Source organism: Sceloporus occidentalis, unplaced genomic scaffold (genome assembly GCF_023333645.1).
Source record: "Sceloporus occidentalis isolate IW3139 unplaced genomic scaffold, rSceOcc1.0.p SCAF_98, whole genome shotgun sequence".
NCBI classification, from domain to species: domain Eukaryota; kingdom Metazoa; phylum Chordata; class Lepidosauria; order Squamata; family Phrynosomatidae; genus Sceloporus; species Sceloporus occidentalis.
In genome coordinates this window covers 3,926,061-3,946,199 of record NW_028317078.1, presented here as the reverse complement: position 1 = coordinate 3,946,199, position 20,139 = coordinate 3,926,061, and positions in this window count along the sequence as shown.

The window sequence follows — 20,139 nt, the reverse complement described above, 5'->3', positions numbered from 1 at the left end:
TCTGCTATTGTCTCTTACACTCTGCTACTGTCTATAACACTGTCTTACACTCTGTTACTGTCTATTACACTCTGCTACTGTCTCTTTCACTCTCTTACACTATGTTACACTCTCTTACACTCTGCTGCTGTCTCTTACACTCTGTTACTGTCTCTTACACTCTGTTACTGTCTCTTACACTCTCCTACACTCTGTTACTGTCTCCTACACTCTCTTACACTCTGTTACACTCTCTTACACGCTGTTACACTCTATTACACTCTGTTAATTTCTCTTACACTCTCTTACACTCTGCTACTGTCTCTTACACTCTGCTACTCTCTCTTTCACTCTGTTTCTGTCTCTTACACTCTGCTTCTGTCTCTTATGCTCTGTTACTGTCTCTTATGCTCTGTTACTGTCTCTTACACTCTACTACACTCTCGTACACTCTGTTACTGTCTCTTACACTCTGTTACACTCTCTTACACTATGTTACTGTCTCTTACACTCTCTTACACTCTCCTACACTCTGCTACTGTCTCTTACACCCTCTTACACTCTTACTGTCTCTTACACTCTGTTACTGTCTCTTAAACTCTGCTACTGTCTATAACACTCTCTTACACTCTATTACTGTCTATTACACTCTGCTACTGTCTCTTACACTCTCTTACACTATTTTACACTCTGCTACAGTCTATTACACTCTGCTACTGTCTCTTACACTCTGCTATTGTCCCTTACACTCTGCTACTGTCTATAACACTCTCTTACACTCTCTTACACTCTGCTACTGTCTCTTACACTCTGTTACTTTCTCTTACACTCTCCTACACTATGTTACTGTCTCTTACACTCTCTTACACTCTGTTACACTCTCTTACACTCTGTAACTGTCTCTTACACTCTCTTACACTCTGCTACTGTCTATAACACTCTCTTACACTCTGTTACTGTCTATTACACTCTGCTACTGTCTCTTACACTCTCTTACACTATGTTACACTCTGCTACAGTCTATTACACTCTGCTACTGTCTCTTACACTCTGCTATTGTCTCTTACACTCTGCTACTGTCTATAACACTCTCTTACACTATGTTACTGTCTATTACACTCTGCTACTGTCTCTTACACTCTCTTACACTCTGCTGCTGTCTATTACACTCTGCTACTCTCTCTTACACTCTGCTATTGTCTCTTACACTCTGCTACTGTCTATAACACTCTCTTACACTCTGTTACTGTCTATTACACTCTGCTACAGTCTCTTACACTGTCTTACACTATGTTACACTCTGCTCCAGTCTATTACACTCTGCTATTGTCTCTTACACTCTGCTACTGTCTATAACACTCTCTTACACTCTGTTACTGTCTATTACACTCTGCGACTGTCTCTTTAACTCTCTTACACTCTTCTTCTGTCTCTTACACTCTGTTACTGTCTCTTACACTATGTTACACTCTCTTACACTCTGTAACTGTCTCTTACACTCTCTTACACTCTGTTACACTCTCTTACACTCTGTAACTGTCTCTTACACTCTCTTACACTCTGCTACTGTCTATAACACTCTCTTACACTCTGTTACTGTCTATTACACTCTGCTACTGTCTCTTACACTCTCTTACACTATGTTACACTCTGCTACAGTCTATTACACTCTGCTACTGTCTCTTACACTCTGCTATTGTCTCTTACACTCTGCTACTGTCTCTTACACTCTGCTACTGTCTATAACACTCTCTTACACTCTGTTACTGTCTATTACACTCTGCTACTGTCTCTTACACTCTCTTACACTATGTTACACTCTGCTACAGTCTATTACACTCTGCTACTGTCTCTTACACTCTGCTATTGTCTCTTACACTCTGCGACTGTCTCTTCAACTCTCTTACACTCTTCTGCTGTCTCTTACACTCTGTTACTGTCTCTTACACTATGTTACACTCTCTTACACTCTGTAACTGTCTCTTACACTCTCTTACACTCTGTTACACTCTCTTACACTCTGTAACTGTCTCTTACACTCTCTTACACTCTGCTACTGTCTATAACACTCTCTTACACTCTGTTACTGTCTATTACACTCTGCTACTGTCTCTTACACTCTCTTACACTATGTTACACTCTGCTACAGTCTATTACACTCTGCTACTGTCTCTTACACTCTGCTATTGTCTCTTACACTCTGCTACTGTCTCTTACACTCTGCTACTGTCTATAACACTCTCTTACACTCTGTTACTGTCTATTACACTCTGCTACTGTCTCTTACACTCTCTTACACTCTTCTTCTGTCTCTTACACTCTGTTACTGTCTCTTACACTATGTTACACTCTCTTACACTCTGTAACTGTCTCTTACACTCTCTTACACTCTGTTACACTCTCTTACACTCTGTAACTGTCTCTTACACTCTCTTACACTCTGCTACTGTCTATAACACTCTCTTACACTCTGTTACTGTCTATTACACTCTGCTACTGTCTCTTACACTCTCTTACACTATGTTACACTCTGCTACAGTCTATTACACTCTGCTACTGTCTCTTACACTCTGCTATTGTCTCTTACACTCTGCTACTGTCTCTTACACTCTGCTACTGTCTATAACACTCTCTTACACTCTGTTACTGTCTATTACACTCTGCTACTGTCTCTTACACTCTCTTACACTATGTTACACTCTGCTACAGTCTATTACACTCTGCTACTGTCTCTTACACTCTGCTATTGTCTCTTACACTCTGCGACTGTCTATTCAACTCTCTTACACTCTTCTTCTGTCTCTTACACTCTGTTACTGTCTCTTACACTATGTTACACTCTCTTACACTCTGTAACTGTCTCTTACACTCTCTTACACTCTGTTACACTCTCTTACACTCTGTAACTGTCTCTTACACTCTCTTACACTCTGCTACTGTCTATAACACTCTCTTACACTCTGTTACTGTCTATTACACTCTGCTACTGTCTCTTACACTCTCTTACACTATGTTACACTCTGCTACAGTCTATTACACTCTGCTACTGTCTCTTACACTCTGCTATTGTCTCTTACACTCTGCTACTGTCTCTTACACTCTGCTACTGTCTATAACACTCTCTTACACTCTGTTACTGTCTATTACACTCTGCTACTGTCTCTTACACTCTCTTACACTGTTACACTCTGCTACAGTCTATTACACTCTGCTACTGTCTCTTACTCTCTGCTACTGTCTCTTACTCTCTGCTATTGTCTCTTACACTCTGCTACTGTCTATAACACTCTCTTACACTCTCTTACACTCTGCTACTGTCTCTTACACCCTCTTACACTCTGTTACTGTCTCTTACACTCTCTTACACTCTGTTACACTCTCTTACACGCTGTTACACTCTCTTACACGCTGTTACACCCTCTTACACACTGTTACTGTCTCTTACACTCTCTTACACTCTGCTACTGTCTCTTACACTCTGTTACTGTTTCTTACACTCTGCTACTGTCTCTAACACTCTGCTACTGTCTCTTTCACTCTGCTACTGTCTCTTACACTCTGCTACTATCTCTTACGCTCTGTTACTGTGTCTTACACTGTACTACACTGTCATACACTCTGTTACTGTATCTTACACTATGTTACTGTCTCGTACACTCTGTTACTGTCTCTTACACTCTGTTACTGTCTCCTATACCCTGTTACTGTCTCTTACACCCTGTTACACTCTCTTACACTCTGCTACTGTCTCTTACACTCTACTACACTCTCGTACACTCTGTTACTGTCTATTACACTCTCTTACACTCTGCTGCTGTCTCTTACACTCTGTTACTGTCTCTTACACTCTGTTACTGTCTCTTACACTCCTATCTCTTACACTCTACTACACTCTACTACTGTCTCTTTCACTCTGCTACTGTCTCTTTCACTCTGTTACTGTCTCTTACACTCTGTTACTGTCTCTTACACTCAACTACTGTCTATAACACTCTCTTACACTATGTTACACTCTGCTACTGTCTCTTACACTCTGCTATTGTCTCTTACACTCTGCTACTGTCTCTTACACTCTATTACACTCTGTTACTGTCTATTACACTCTGCTACTGTCTCTTACACTCTCTTACACTATGTTACACTCTCTTACACTCTGCTGCTGTCTCTTACACTCTGTTACTGTCTCTTACACTCTGTTACTGTCTCTTACACTCTCCTACACTCTGTTACTGTCTCTTACACTCTGTTACACTCTCTTACACGCTGTTACACTCTCTTACACTCTGTTACTGTCTCTTACACTCTCTTACACTCTGCTACTGTCTCTTACACTCTGCTACTGTCTCTTACACTCTGCTACTCTCTCTTTCACTTTGCTTCTGTCTCTTACACACTGTTACTGTCTCTTACGCTCTGTTACTGTCTCTTACACTCTACTACACTCTCGTATACTCTGTTACTGTCTCTTACACTCTGTTACTGTCTCTTACACTCTGTTACTGTCTCTTACACTCTCTTACACTCTGCTGCTGTCTCTTACACTATTTTACTGTCTCTTACACTCTGTTACGGTCTATTACACTCTCTTACACTCTCTTACACTCTTCTACTGTCTCTTACACCCCCTTACACTCTGTTACTGTCTCTTACACTCCCTTACACTCTGTTACACTCTCTTACATGCTGTTACACTCTCTTACACGCTGTTACACCCTCTTACACACTGTTACTGTCTCTTACTATCTCTTACACTCTGTTACTGTCTCTTACACTCTGCTACTGTCTCTTACACTCTGCTACTGTCTCTTACACTCTGCTACTGTCTCTTTCACTCTGCTACTGTCTCTTACACTGTCTTACACTATGTTACACTCTCTTACACTCTGCTGCTGTCTCATATACTCTGTTACTGTCTCTTACACAGGTTTACGATGTCTACGCGAAGAGATACCCAAAGACGTTCACAGTATACTGAGATCATTCGGGACCATGTGGTCCTAGAGGACGGTATATGCCATGTGACGCTCTCTTACACTCTACTACACTCTACTACCGTCTCTTTCACTCTGCTACTGTCTCTTACACTCTGTTACTGTCTCTTACACTCTGTTACTGTCTCTTACACTCTGTTACAGTCTCTTACACTCTTCTACTGTATCTTACACTCTGCTATTGTCTCTTACACTCTGCAACTGTCTATAACACTCTCTTACACTCTGTTACTGTCTATTACACTCTGCTACTGTCTCTTACACTCTCTTACACTCTGCTACACTCTATTACACTCTGCTACACTCTATTACACTCTGCTATTGTCTCTTACACTCTGCTACTGTCTATAACACTCTCTTACACTCTGTTACTGTCTATTACACTCTGCTACTGTCTCTTACACTCTCTTACACTATGTTACACTCTGCTACAGTCTATTACACTCTGCTACTGTCTCTTACACTCTGCTATTGTCTCTTACACTCTGCGACTGTCTCTTCAACTCTCTTACACTCTTCTGCTGTCTCTTACACTCTGTTACTGTCTCTTACACTATGTTACACTCTCTTACACTCTGTAACTGTCTCTTACACTCTCTTACACTCTGTTACTGTCTCCTATACTCTGTTACTGTCTCCTATACTCTGTTACACTCTCTTACACTCTGCTACTGTCTCTTACACTCTGTTACTGTCTCTTACACTCTGTTACTGTCTCTTACACTCTCTTACACTCTCTTACACTCTCCTACACTCTCCTACACTCTGCTACTGTCTCTTACACCCTCTTACACTCTGTTACTGTCTCTTACACTCTGTTACTGTCTCTTAAACTCTGCTACTGTCTATAACACTCTCTTACACTCTGTTACTGTCTATTACACTCTGCTACTGTCTCTTACACTCTCTTACACTATGTTACACTCTGCTACAGTCTATTACACTCTGCTACTGTCTCTTACACTCTGCTATTGTCTCTTACACTCTGCTACTGTCTATAACACTCTCTTACACTCTGTTACTGTCTATTACACTCTGCTACTGTCTCTTACACTCTCTTACACTCTGCTGCTGTCTATTACACTCTGCTACTGTCTCTTACACTCTGCTATTGTCTATAACACTCTGCTAATGTCTATAACACTCTCTTACACTCTGTTACTGTCTATTACACTCTGCTACTGTCTCTTACACTCTCTTACACTCTGCTGCTGTCTCTTACACTCTGTTACTGTCTCTTACACTCTGTTACTGTCTCTTAAACTCTGCTACTGTCTATAACACTCTCTTACACTCTGTTACTGTCTATTACACTCTGCTACTGTCTCTTACACTCTCTTACACTATGTTACACTCTGCTACAGTCTATTACACTCTGCTACTGTCTCTTACACTCTGCTATTGTCTCTTACACTCTGCTACTGTCTATAACACTCTCTTACACTCTGTTACTGTCTATTACACTCTGCTACTGTCTCTTACACTCTCTTACACTCTGCTGCTGTCTCGTACACTCTTTTACTGTCTCTTACACTCTGTTACTGTCTATTACACTCTCTTACACTCTCTTACACTCTCCTACACTCTTCTACTGTCTCTTACACCCCCTTACACTCTGTTACTGTCTCTTACACTCCCTTACACTCTGTTACACTCTCTTACATGCTGTTACACTCTCTTACACGCTGTTACACCCTCTTACACACTGTTACTGTCTCTTACACTCTCTTACACTCTGCTACTATCTCTTACACTCTGTTACTGTCTCTTACACTCTGCTACTGTCTCTTACACTCTGCTACTGTCTCTTTCACTCTGCTACTGTCTCTTACACTGTCTTACACTATGTTACACTCTCTTACACTCTGCTGCTGTCTCATATACTCTGTTACTGTCTCTTACACAGGTTTACGATGTCTACGCGAAGAGATACCCAAAGACGTTCACAGTATACTGAGATCATTCGGGACCATGTGGTCCTAGAGGACGGTGTATGCCATGTGACTCTCTCTTACACTCTACTAATGTCTCTTTCACTCTGCTACTGTCTCTTACACTCTGTTACTGTCTCTTACACTCTGTTACAGTCTCTTACACTCTTCTACTGTATGTTACACTCTGCTATTGTCTCTTACACTCTGCAACTGTCTATAACACTCTCTTACTCTCTGTTACTGTCTATTACACTCTGCTACTGTCTCTTACACTCTCTTACACTCTCTTACACTCTCCTACACTCTTCTACTGTCTCTTACACCCCCTTACACTTTGTTACTGTCTCTTACACTCCCTTACACTCTGTTACACTCTCTTACATGCTGTTACACTCTCTTACACGCTGTTACACCCTCTTACACACTGTTACTGTCACTTACACTCTCTTACACTCTGCTACTATCTCTTACACTCTGTTACTGTCTCTTACACTCTGCTACTGTCTCTTACACTCTGCTACTGTCTCTTTCACTCTGCTACTGTCTCTTACACTCTGCTACTATCTCTTACGCTCTGTTACTGTCTCTTACACTCTACTACACTCTCATACACTCTGTTACTGTATCTTACACTCTTACTGTCTCGTACACTCTGTTACTGTCTCTTACACTCTGTTTCTGTCTCCTATACTCTGTTACTGTCTCCTATACTCTGTTACAATCTCTTACACTCTGCTGCTGTCTCATATACTCTGTTACTGTCTCTTACACTCTGTTACTGTCTCTTACACTCTACTACACTCTCGTACACTCTGTTACTGTCTCGTACACTCTGTTACTGTCTCTTACACTCTGTTATTGTCTCTTACACTCTGTTACACTCTCTTACACTCTGCTACTGTCTCTTACACTCTGTTACTGTCTCTTACACTCTGTTACACTCTCTTACACTCTCTTACACTCTCCTACACTCTCCTACACTCTGCTACTGTCTCTTACACCCTCTTACACTCTGTTACTGTCTCTTACACTCTGCTACTGTCTATAACACTCTCTTACACTCTGTTACTGTCTATTACACTCTGCTACTGTCTCTTACACTCTGCTATTGTCTCTTACATTCTGCTACTGTCTATAACACTCTCTTACACTCTGTTACTGTCTATTAAACTCTGCTACTGTCTCTTACACTCTCTTACACTCTGCTGCTGTCTCGTACACTCTTTTACTGTCTCTTACACTCTGTTACTGTCTATTACACTCTCTTACACTCTCTTACACTCTCCTACACTCTTCTACTGTCTCTTACACCCCCTTACACTCTGTTACTGTCTCTTACACTCCCTTACACTCTGTTACACTCTCTTACATGCTGTTACACTCTCTTACACGCTGTTACACCCTCTTACACACTGTTACTGTCTCTTACACTCTCTTACACTCTGCTACTATCTCTTACACTCTGTTACTGTCTCTTACACTCTGCTACTGTCTCTTACACTCTGCTACTGTCTCTTTCACTCTGCTACTGTCTCTTACACTGTCTTACACTATGTTACACTCTCTTACACTCTGCTGCTGTCTCATATACTCTGTTACTGTCTCTTACACAGGTTTACGATGTCTACGCGAAGAGATACCCAAAGATGTTCACAGTATACTGAGATCATTCGGGACCATGTGGTCCTAGAGGACGGTGTATGCCATGTGACTCTCTCTTACACTCTACTACACTCTACTAATGTCTCTTTCACTCTGCTACTGTCTCTTACACTCTGTTACTGTCTCTTACACTCTGTTACTGTCTCTTACACTCTGTTACAGTCTCTTACACTCTTCTACTGTATGTTACACTCTGCTATTGTCTCTTACACTCTGCAACTGTCTATAACACTCTCTTACTCTCTGTTACTGTCTATTACACTCTGCTACTGTCTCTTACACTCTCTTACACTCTCTTACACTCTCCTACACTCTTCTACTGTCTCTTACACCCCCTTACACTTTGTTACTGTCTCTTACACTCCCTTACACTCTGTTACACTCTCTTACATGCTGTTACACTCTCTTACACGCTGTTACACCCTCTTACACACTGTTACTGTCACTTACACTCTCTTACACTCTGCTACTATCTCTTACACTCTGTTACTGTCTCTTACACTCTGCTACTGTCTCTTACACTCTGCTACTGTCTCTTTCACTCTGCTACTGTCTCTTACACTCTGCTACTATCTCTTACGCTCTGTTACTGTCTCTTACACTCTACTACACTCTCATACACTCTGTTACTGTATCTTACACTCTTACTGTCTCGTACACTCTGTTACTGTCTCTTACACTCTGTTTCTGTCTCCTATACTCTGTTACTGTCTCCTATACTCTGTTACAATCTCTTACACTCTGCTGCTGTCTCATATACTCTGTTACTGTCTCTTACACTCTGTTACTGTCTCTTACACTCTACTACACTCTCGTACACTCTGTTACTGTCTCGTACACTCTGTTACTGTCTCGTACACTCTGTTACTGTCTCTTACACTCTGTTATTGTCTCTTACACTCTGTTACACTCTCTTACACTCTGCTACTGTCTCTTACACTCTGTTACTGTCTCTTACACTCTGTTACACTCTCTTACACTCTCTTACACTCTCCTACACTCTCCTACACTCTGCTACTGTCTCTTACACCCTCTTACACTCTGTTACTGTCTCTTACACTCTGCTACTGTCTATAACACTCTCTTACACTCTGTTACTGTCTATTACACTCTGCTACTGTCTCTTACACTCTGTTACACTATGTTACACTCTGCTACAGTCTATTACACTCTGCTACTGTCTCTTACACTCTGCTATTGTCTCTTACATTCTGCTACTGTCTATAACACTCTCTTACACTCTGTTACTGTCTATTAAACTCTGCTACTGTCTCTTACACTCTCTTACACTCTGCTGCTGTCTCGTACACTCTTTTACTGTCTCTTACACTCTGTTACTGTCTATTACACTCTCTTACACTCTCTTACACTCTCCTACACTCTTCTACTGTCTCTTACACCCCCTTACACTCTGTTACTGTCTCTTACACTCCCTTACACTCTGTTACACTCTCTTACATGCTGTTACACTCTCTTACACGCTGTTACACCCTCTTACACACTGTTACTGTCTCTTACACTCTCTTACACTCTGCTACTATCTCTTACACTCTGTTACTGTCTCTTACACTCTGCTACTGTCTCTTACACTCTGCTACTGTCTCTTTCACTCTGCTACTGTCTCTTACACTGTCTTACACTATGTTACACTCTCTTACACTCTGCTGCTGTCTCATATACTCTGTTACTGTCTCTTACACAGGTTTACGATGTCTACGCGAAGAGATACCCAAAGACGTTCACAGTATACTGAGATCATGCGGGACCATGTGGTCCTAGAGGACGGTGTATGCCATGTGACTCTCTCTTACACTCTACTACACTCTACTAATGTCTCTTTCACTCTGCTACTGTCTCTTACACTCTGTTACTGTCTCTTACACTCTGTTACTGTCTCTTACACTCTGTTACAGTCTCTTACACTCTTCTACTGTATGTTACACTCTGCTATTGTCTCTTACACTCTGCAACTGTCTATAACACTCTCTTACTCTATGTTACTGTCTATTACACTCTGCTACTGTCTCTTACACTCTCTTACACTCTCTTACACTCTCCTACACTCTTCTACTGTCTCTTACACCCCCTTACACTTTGTTACTGTCTCTTACACTCCCTTACACTCTGTTACACTCTCTTACATGCTGTTACACTCTATTACACGCTGTTACACCCTCTTACACACTGTTACTGTCACTTACACTCTCTTACACTCTGCTACTATCTCTTACACTCTGTTACTGTCTCTTACACTCTGCTACTGTCTCTTACACTCTGCTACTGTCTCTTTCACTCTGCTACTGTCTCTTACACTCTGCTACTATCTCTTACGCTCTGTTACTGTCTCTTACACTCTACTACACTCTCATACACTCTGTTACTGTATCTTACACTCTTACTGTCTCGTACACTCTGTTACTGTCTCTTACACTCTGTTTCTGTCTCCTATACTCTGTTACTGTCTCCTATACTCTGTTACAATCTCTTACACTCTGCTGCTGTCTCATATACTCTGTTACTGTCTCTTACACTCTGTTACTGTCTCTTACACTCCACTACACTCTCGTACACTCTGTTACTGTCTCGTACACTCTGTTACTGTCTCTTACACTCTGTTATTGTCTCTTACACTCTGTTACACTCTCTTACACTCTGCTACTGTCTCTTACACTCCGTTACTGTCTCTTACACTCTGTTACACTCTCTTACACTCTCTTACACTCTCCTACACTCTCCTACACTCTGCTACTGTCTCTTACACCCTCTTACACTCTGTTACTGTCTCTTACACTCTGTTACTGTCTCTTAAACTCTGCTACTGTCTATAACACTCTCTTACACTCTGTTAATGTCTATTACACTCTGCTACTGTCTATTACACTCTCTTACACTGTTACACTCTGCTACAGTCTATTACACTCTGCTACTGTCTCTTACACTCTGCTATTGTCTCTTACACTCTGCTACTGTCTATAACACTGTCTTACACTCTGTTACTGTCTATTACACTCTGCTACTGTCTCTTTCACTCTCTTACACTATGTTACACTCTCTTACACTCTGCTGCTGCCTCTTACACTCTGTTACTGTCTCTTACACTCTGTTACTGTCTCTTACACTCTCCTACACTCTGTTACTGTCTCCTACACTCTCTTACACTCTGTTACACTCTCTTACACGCTGTTACACTCTATTACACTCTGTTAATTTCTCTTACACTCTCTTACACTCTGCTACTGTCTCTTACACTCTGCTACTCTCTCTTTCACTCTGTTTCTGTCTCTTACACTCTGCTTCTGTCTCTTATGCTCTGTTTCTGTCTCTTATGCTCTGTTACAGTCTCTTACACTCTACTACACTCTCGTACACTCTGTTACTGTCTCTTACACTCTGTTACACTCTCTTACACTCTGTTACTGTCTCTTACACTCTGCTGCTGTCTCTTACACTCTGTTACTGTCTCTTACACTCTCTTACACTCTCCTACACTCTGCTACTGTCTCTTACACCCTCTTACACTCTTACGGTCTCTTACACTCTGTTACTGTCTCTTAAACTCTGCTACTGTCTATAACACTCTCTTACACTCTATTACTGTCTATTACACTCTGCTACTGTCTCTTACACTATCTTACACTATTTTACACTCTGCTACAGTCTATTACACTCTGCTACTGTCTCTTACACTCTGCTATTGTCCCTTACACTCTGCTACTGTCTATAACACTCTCTTACACTCTCTTACACTCTGCTACTGTCTCTTACACTCTGTTACTGTCTCTTACACTCTCCTACACTATGTTACTGTCTCTTACACTCTCTTACACTCTGTTACACTCTCTTACACTCTGTAACTGTCTCTTACACTCTCTTACACTCTGCTACTGTCTATAACACTCTCTTACACTCTGTTACTGTCTATTACACTCTGCTACTGTCTCTTACACTCTCTTACACTATGTTACACTCTGCTACAGTCTATTACACTCTGCTACTGTCTCTTACACTCTGCTATTGTCTCTTACACTCTGCTACTGTCTATAACACTCTCTTACACTCTGTTACTGTCTATTACACTCTGCTACAGTCTCTTACACTGTCTTACACTATGTTACACTCTGCTCCAGTCTATTACACTCTGCTATTGTCTCTTACACTCTGCTACTGTCTATAACACTCTCTTACACTCTGTTACTGTCTATTACACTCTGCGACTGTCTCTTTAACTCTCTTACACTCTTCTGCTGTCTCTTACACTCTGTTACTGTCTCTTACACTATGTTACACTCTCTTACACTCTGTAACTGTCTCTTACACTCTCTTACACTCTGTTACTGTCTCCTATACTCTGTTACTGTCTCCTATACTCTGTTACACTCTCTTACACTCTGCTGCTGTCTCTTACACTCTGTTACTGTCTCTTACACTCTGTTACTGTCTCTTACACTCTCTTACACTCTCTTACACTCTCTTACACTCTCCTACTGTCTCTTACACCCTCTTACACTCTGTTACTGTCTCTTACACTCTGTTACTGTCTCTTAAACTCTGCTACTGTCTATAACACTCTCGTACACTCTGTTACTGTCTATTACACTCTGCTACTGTCTCTTACACTCTCTTACACTCTGCTGCTGTCTATTACACTCTGCTACTGTCTCTTACACTCTGCTATTGTCTATAACACTCTGCTACTGTCTATAACACTCTCTTACACTCTGTTACTGTCTCCTATACTCTGTAACACTTTCTTACACTCCACTACTGTCTCATATACTCTTTTACTGTCTCTTACACAGGTTTACGAGGTCTACGCGAAGAGATCCCCAAAGACGTTCACAGTATACTGAGATCATTCAGGACTATGTGATCCTAGAGGACGGTATATGCCATGTGACACTCTCTTACACTCTACTACACTCTACTACTGTCTCTTTCACTCTGCTACTGTCTCTTACACTCTGTTACTGTCTTTTACACTCTGTTATTGTCTCTTACACTCTGCTACTGTATCTTACACTCTGCTATTGTCTCTTACACTCTGCTACTGTCTATAACACTCTCTTACACTCTGTTACTGTCTATTACACTCTGCTACTGTCTCTTACACTCTCTTACACTATGTTACACTCTCTTACACTCTGCTGCTGACTCTTACACTCTGTTACTGTCTCTGACACTCTCCTACACTCTGTTACTGTCTATTACACTCTGCTACTGTCTCTTTCACTCTCTTACACTATGTTACACTCTCTTACACTCTGCTGCTGTCTCTTACACTCTGTTACTGTCTCTTACACTCTGTTACTGTCTCTTACACTCTGTTACTGTCTCTTACACTCTCCTACACTCTGTTACTGTCTCTTACACTCTCTTACACTCTGTTACACTCTCTTACACGCTGTTACACTCTCCTACACTCTGTTACTGTTTATTACACTCTGCTACTGTCTCTTTCACTCTCTTACACTATGTTACACTCTCTTACACTCTGCTGCTGTCTCTTACACTCTGTTACTGTCTCTTACACTCTGTTACTGTCTCTTACACTCTCTTACACTCTGTTACCGTCTCCTATACTCTGTTACTGTCTCCTATGCTCTGTCACACTCACTTACACTCTGCTACTGTCTCATATACTCTTTTACTGTCTCTTACACAGGTTTACGATGTCTACGCGAAGAGATCCCCAAAGACGTTCACAGTATACTGAGATCATTCAGGACTATGTGATCCTAGAGGACGGTATATGCCATGTGACACTCTGGTACACTCTACTACACTCTACTACTGCCTCTTTCACTCTGCTACTGTCTCTTACACTCTGTTACTGTCTCTTACACTTTGCTACTGTATCTTACACTCTGCTATTGTCTCTTACACTCTGCTACTGTCTATAACACTCTCTTACACTCTGTTACTGTCTATTACACTCTGCTACTGTCTCTTTCACTCTCTTACACTATGTTACACTCTCTTACACTCTGCTGCTGTCTCTTACACTCTGTTACTGTCTCTTACACTCTGTTACTGTCTCTTACACTCTACTACACTCTGTTACTGTCTCTTACACTCTCTTACACTCTGTTACACTCTCTTACATGCTGTTACACTCTCTTACACTCTGTTACTGTCTCTTACACTCTCTTACACTCTGTTACTGTCTTTTACACTCTGTTACTGTCTCTTACACTCTGCTACTGTATCTTATAGTCTGCTATTGTCTCTTACACTCTGCTACTGTCTATAACACTCTCTTACACTCTGTTACTGTCTATTACACTCTGCTACTGTCTCTTACACTCTCTTACACTATGTTACACTCTCTTACACTCTGCTGCTGTCTCTTACACTCTGTTACTGTCTCTTACACTCTGTTACTGTCTCTTACACTCTGTTACTGTCTCTTACACTCTCCTACACTCTGTTACTGTCTCTTACACTCTCTTACACTCTGTTACACTCTCTTACACGCTGTTACACTCTCCTACACTCTGTTACTGTCTATTACACTCTGCTACTGTCTCTTTCACTCTCTTACGCTATGTTACACTCTCTTACACTCTGCTGCTGTCTCTTACACTCTGTTACTGTCTCGTACACTCTGTTACTGTCTCTTACACTCTGTTACACTCTCTTACACTCTGTTACTGTCTCTTACACTCTTACACTCTGCTGCTGTCTCTTACACTCTGTTACTGTCTCTTACACTCTGTTACTGTCTATTACACTCAGCTACTGTCTCTTACACTCTGCTATTGTCTCTTGCACTCTGCTACTGTCTATAACACTCTCTTACACTCTGTTACTGTCTATTACACTCTGCTATTGTCTCTTACACTCTCTTACACTCTGTTACACTCTGCTACAGTCTATTACACTCTGCTACTGTCTCTTACACTCTGCTATTGTCTCTTACACTCTGCTACTGTCTCTTACACTCTATTACACTCTGTTACTGTCTATTACACTCTGCTACTGTCTCTCACACTCTCTTACACTATGTTACACTCTCTTACACTCTGCTGCTGTCTCTTACACTCTGTTACTGTCTCTTACACTCCGTTACTGTCTCTTACACTCTCCTACACTCTGTTACTGTCTCTTACACTCTGTTACACTCTCTTACTGTCTCTTACACTCTGTTACACTCTCTTACACTCTGTTACTGTCTCTTACACTCTCTTACACTCTGCTACTGTCTCTTACACTCTGCTACTGTCTCTTACACTCTGCTACTCTCTCTTTCACTTTGCTTCTGTCTCTTACACACTGCTACTGTCTCTTACGCTCTGTTACTGTCTCTTACACTCTACTACACTCTCGTATACTCTGTTACTGTCTCTTACAATCTGTTACTGTCTCTTACACTCTGTTACTGTCTCGTACACTCTGTTACTGTCTCTTACACTCTGTTACACTCTCTTACACTCTGTTACTGTCTCTTACACTCTCTTACACTCTGCTGCTGTCTCTTACACTCTGTTACTGTCTCTTACACTCTGTTACTGTCTATTACACTCTCTTACACTCTCCTACACTCTCCTACACTCTTCTACTGTCTCTTACACCCCCTTACACTCTGTTACTGTCTCTTACACTCCCTTACACTCTGTTACACTCTCTTACATGCTGTTACACTCTCTTACACGCTGTTACACCCTCTTACACACTGTTACTGTCTCTTACACTCTCTTACACTCTGCTACTATCTCTTACACTCTGTTACTGTCTCTTACACTCTGCTACTGTCTCTTACACTCTACTACTGTCTCTTTCACTCTGCTACTGTCTCTTACACTCTGCTACTATCTCTTACGCTCTGTTACTGTCTCTTACACTCTACTACACTCTCATACACTCTGTTACTGTATCTTACACTCTGTTACTGTCTCTTACACTCTGTTACTGTCTCTTACACTCTGCTATTGTCTCTTACACTCTGCTACTGTCTATAACACTGTCTTACACTCTGTTACTGTCTATTACACTCTGCTACTGTCTCTTTCACTCTCTTACACTATGTTACACTCTCTTACACTCTGCTGCTGTCTCTTACACTCTGTTACTGTCTCTTACACTCTGTTACTGTCTCTTACACTCTCCTACACTCTGTTACTGTCTCCTACACTCTCTTACACTCTGTTACACTCTCTTACACGCTGTTACACTCTATTACACTCTGTTAATTTCTCTTACACTCTCTTACACTCTGCTACTGTCTCTTACACTCTGCTACTCTCTCTTTCACTCTGTTTCTGTCTCTTACACTCTGCTTCTGTCTCTTATGCTCTGTCACTGTCTCTTATGCTCTGTTACTGTCTCTTACACTCTACTACACTCTCGTACACTCTGTTACTGTCTCTTACACTCTGTTACACTCTCTTACACTATGTTACTGTCTCTTACACTCTCTTACACTCTCCTACACTCTGCTACTGTCTCTTACACCCTCTTACACTCTTACTGTCTCTTACACTCTGTTACTGTCTCTTAAACTCTGCTACTGTCTATAACACTCTCTTACACTCTATTACTGTCTATTACACTCTGCTACTGTCTCTTACACTCTCTTACACTATTTTACACTCTGCTACAGTCTATTACACTCTGCTACTGTCTCTTACACTCTGCTATTGTCCCTTACACTCTGCTACTGTCTATAACCCTCTCTTACACTCTCTTACACTCTGCTACTGTCTCTTACACTCTGTTACTGTCTCTTACACTCTCCTACACTATGTTACTGTCTCTTACACTCTCTTACACTCTGTTACACTCTCTTACACTCTGTAACTGTCTCTTACACTCTCTTACACTCTGCTACTGTCTATAACACTCTCTTACACTCTGTTACTGTCTATTACACTCTGCTACTGTCTCTTACACTCTCTTACACTATGTTACACTCTGCTACAGTCTATTACACTCTGCTACTGTCTCTTACACTCTGCTATTGTCTCTTACACTCTGCTACTGTCTATAACACTCTCTTACACTATGTTACTGTCTATTACACTCTGCTACTGTCTCTTACACTCTCTTACACTCTGCTGCTGTCTATTACACTCTGCTACTCTCTCTTACACTCTGCTATTGTCTCTTACACTCTGCTACTGTCTATAACACTCTCTTACACTCTGTTACTGTCTATTACACTCTGCTACAGTCTCTTACACTGTCTTACACTATGTTACACTCTGCTCCAGTCTATTACACTCTGCTATTGTCTCTTACACTCTGCTACTGTCTATAACACTCTCTTACACTCTGTTACTGTCTATTACACTCTGCGACTGTCTGTTTAACTCTCTTACACTCTTCTTCTGTCTCTTACACTCTGTTACTGTCTCTTACACTATGTTACACTCTCTTACACTCTGTAACTGTCTCTTACACTCTCTTACACTCTGTTACACTCTCTTACACTCTGTAACTGTCTCTTACACTCTCTTACACTCTGCTACTGTCTATAACACTCTCTTACACTCTGTTACTGTCTATTACACTCTGCTACTGTCTCTTACACTCTGCTATTGTCTCTTACACTCTGCTACTGTCTCTTACACTCTGCTACTGTCTATAACACTCTCTTACACTCTGTTACTGTATATTACACTCTGCTACTGTCTCTTACACTCTCTTACACTATGTTACACTCTGCTACAGTCTATTACACTCTGCTACTGTCTCTTACACTCTGCTATTGTCTCTTACACTCTGCGACTGTCTCTTCAACTCTCTTACACTCTTCTGCTGTCTCTTACACTCTGTTACTGTCTCTTACACTCTCTTACACTCTGTTACTGTCTCCTATACTCTGTTACTGTCTCCTATACTCTGTTACACTCTCTTACACTCTGCTGCCGTCTCTTACACTCTGTTACTGTCTCTTACACTCTGTTACTGTCTCTTACACTCTCTTACACTCTCTTACACTCTCCTACACTCTGCTACTGTCTCTTACACCCTCTTACACTCTGTTACTGTCTCTTACACTCTGTTACTGTCTCTTAAACTCTGCTACTGTCTATAACACTCTCTTACACTCTGTTACTGTCTATTACACTCTGCTACTGTCTCTTACACTCTCTTACACTATGTTACACTCTGCTACAGTCTATTACACTCTGCTACTGTCTCTTACACTCTGCTATTGTCTCTTACACTCTGCTACTGTCTCTTACACTCTGCTACTGTCTATAACACTCTCTTACACTCTGTTACTGTCTATTACACTCTGCTACTGTCTCTTACACTCTCTTACACTGTTACACTCTGCTACAGTCTATTACACTCTGCTACTGTCTCTTACTCTCTGCTACTGTCTCTTACTCTCTGCTATTGTCTCTTACACTCTGCTACTGTCTATAACACTCTCTTACACTCTCTTACACTCTGCTACTGTCTCTTACACCCTCTTACACTCTGTTACTGTCTCTTACACTCTCTTACACTCTGTTACACTCTCTTACACGCTGTTACACTCTCTTACACGCTGTTACACCCTCTTACACACTGTTACTGTCTCTTACACTCTCTTACACTCTGCTACTGTCTCTTACACTCTGTTACTGTTTCTTACACTCTCCTACTGTCTCTAACACTCTGCTACTGTCTCTTTCACTCTGCTACTGTCTCTTACACTCTGCTACTATCTCTTACGCTCTGTTACTGTGTCTTACACTGTACTACACTGTCATACACTCTGTTACTGTATCTTACACTATGTTACTGTCTCGTACACTCTGTTACTGTCTCTTACACTCTGTTACTGTCTCCTATACCCTGTTACTGTCTCTTACACCCTGTTACACTCTCTTACACTCTGCTACTGTCTCTTACACTCTACTACACTCTCGTACACTCTGTTACTGTCTATTACACTCTCTTACACTCTGCTGCTGTCTCTTACACTCTGTTACTGTCTCTTACACTCTGTTACTGTCTCTTACACTCCTATCTCTTACACTCTACTACACTCTACTACTGTCTCTTTCACTCTGCTACTGTCTCTTTCACTCTGTTACTGTCTCTTACACTCTGTTACTGTCTCTTACACTCAACTACTGTCTATAACACTCTCTTACACTATGTTACACTCTGCTACTGTCTCTTACACTCTGCTATTGTCTCTTACACTCTGCTACTGTCTCTTACACTCTATTACACTCTGTTACTGTCTATTACACTCTGCTACTGTCTCTTACACTCTCTTACACTATGTTACACTCTCTTACACTCTGCTGCTGTCTCTTACACTCTGTTACTGTCTCTTACACTCTGTTACTGTCTCTTACACTCTCCTACACTCTGTTACTGTCTCTTACACTCTGTTACACTCTCTTACACGCTGTTACACTCTCTTACACTCTGTTACTGTCTCTTACACTCTCTTACACTCTGCTACTGTCTCTTACACTCTGCTACTGTCTCTTACACTCTGCTACTCTCTCTTTCACTTTGCTTCTGTCTCTTACACACTGTTACTGTCTCTTACGCTCTGTTACTGTCTCTTACACTCTACTACACTCTCGTATACTCTGTTACTGTCTCTTACACTCTGTTACTGT